This window comes from Cibotium barometz, chromosome 55 (genome assembly GCF_041138505.1).
Source record: "Cibotium barometz isolate CiBa-2024 chromosome 55, ASM4113850v1, whole genome shotgun sequence".
Lineage (NCBI taxonomy): Eukaryota > Viridiplantae > Streptophyta > Polypodiopsida > Cyatheales > Cibotiaceae > Cibotium > Cibotium barometz.
Genome location: NC_141100.1, coordinates 1337585 through 1340000, shown reverse-complemented (window position 1 = coordinate 1340000; position 2416 = coordinate 1337585).

Below are 2416 nucleotides of genomic sequence, written 5' to 3'. Positions count from 1 at the left end.
TAGATCGATCGAGACAGAGATTTCACGAATCACGAGCAACATGCTGGGCGCTGGGCGCTATTAATTTGATGCTCAGTTGTATGCCAATCAACGTACCACGGCATTGTCCGGGCTCTCCTCCTTCATCACGACCAAGAAATATTTTATACTTAAGAAATATTTTATTAGTATAGAAGACTTATATCTTATTATCATCCCATCCCCACCGACCATGCTAGTTGCAGCACATGCTCAATTATACGACATGAGATGCGTCAAGATTGGAAGATATTTGGTACATGAGATGTGTCACGATTGGAAGATATTTGGTATGTAGATTCCGGTGCTTGTAACCACATGACTAATCATGGTGAGTGATTAAGATATATACTAAAAATTAAAAAAACCTGGATATGTGAAAATAGCCTTATGATATTATGCACCCCATTGCCCATGTTGGTAAAGTCTCATTATTTATACAAGATTGCAAAATGAAGTGCAACGTACTTCATGTTTCTAATATTACGAAAAAACTAGTTCTAGTCAGACAGATGAATCTCGCTAAGTAGGGTCTACAAGTGAGGTTCAATCCTCAAGGGTCTACAAGTGAGGTTCAATCCTCAAGGGTACTTAACAACAATTTAGGAATTTTGTGAAAATTTCACTATTTTAGAACAATTCTAGAGCTTGGATTCTAAAACGCATGAGGTGTCAAAGATGAGAGTATGATATGGGGAATCTATTGAATTTATCACTCTCCCCATCAAACCAAAATGTGTAACTTTAGTTAAGATTTTTGAATTTAATATTCTATAGCATGGAGACTCGAGTGCCAAATCCATCAATTTAGAGAATAAAAGTTTGAAATTTTAAGCCTCCAAAACTAATACCTTTGTGCATGAAACTTTGACATTGCTTTACCTATGAGAGACATGATCTTTCGTACTAAGGAGAAGCCCTCATCAAGCCCCTATCTCCCCCAAAGAACTTGAACATGAGGATGATTATAAAAAAGCATGAGACTTCAGCTTGTTTAAGGATAAGAAATCAAAACCCTCAAACATGAGGATGATTACAAAAAAACACAAGACTTGGGCTTGTAGGTACATAAAGGCTATGATACACTATGGAATTTTCTATGAGACTGGAGTAGTACAATTACACGTATATTATGGGTATAGAAAGGTATATTGGTCTAGTAGTATCTTAGATAGGAGATCTACTAATGGTTTTATGTTTTCTTTTAGGAGTGATTTTATTGGCTAAAGCCCCAATAAACACAACAAATGGTTGTTTTTTTTAGCATAGATGCTGAGTACATGGATGTTGCTATGGTAACATGGGAGAGATACCCTGGTTGTAGAAGCTACTTGCATGAATAACATATAATTGGCTAGTAACATAGTGTATCATGCTGCTAGGATGAAGCACATTAAGGCTACTATCAATTTGTCAAGGAGAAGGTTTTAGTAGGTGATGTGGACTTGGTTTACATCACCATAGAGGATCACACAGTTGGCATCTTCACAAAGGTATTAGGTACAAGAAACTCCACAAGTTCAGGAGTTAGAGTGCATGTTATGGAGTTGATGAGCTCAAGGGGGAGTGTTGAGATATCAAGCTCAAAGAGGAGTGCAGGGTATGGAGTTAATGAGATCAAGGGGGGGAGTGTTAAGATATTAAGCTCAAGGAGGGAGAGTGTTGAGATATCAAGCTCAAGGGAGAGTGTTAAGATATCAAGCTTAAGGGAGAGTGTTAAGATATCAAGCTTAAGGGAGAGTGTTGAGATATCAAGCTCAACTAATGGAAATATTAATGGCATACCAAGATAATCGCTTCACACTTATTCTAATGGCATTATTGGTCAAATTATGGGTGATAGCCACATCGATTTACTAGATTTATGACATAGTTATAGAGCTAGCTCATATAGTCACGTTCAAACTATAGATCGACCTTGTATTTTAGTAGTACATTACTTTACTTATAGTATGTACTCTTATCTTTATGTTGTGGCTGTAGAGAAGAGAAGAGAATAGAAGAAAATTCAGCCATTTATATCTCTTTTATGGTTGTCTACTCTTGTGTGTGTGTGTGTGTAGTGTGTGTGTGTGTGTGTGTGTGTTTGCTTGCAATAAGCTCAGGCTTACCCTTTCCTAGTCACCCTCACCCTCTTCCCCTGCATTCTTCTCACCACATGCAAAGGTAATGTTGAAGATAAAAGTGTATATATAATCCAAATAGACTCCTATCTTCAACTCCCCTAAGCATGGATGGTTAGGCAAAGTGGGGAACTGCCTTAGCATATCAAAGCTTGTGTAGCCCCATGTAGATGTGTGTCTCAACAAGGGGTGCTTCTAGCATCTCTAGAAAGCATGCTTGGGCACAACTATTGGCCCACCACTACAACCAAACTTGGTGTCTAAACCATGTCACT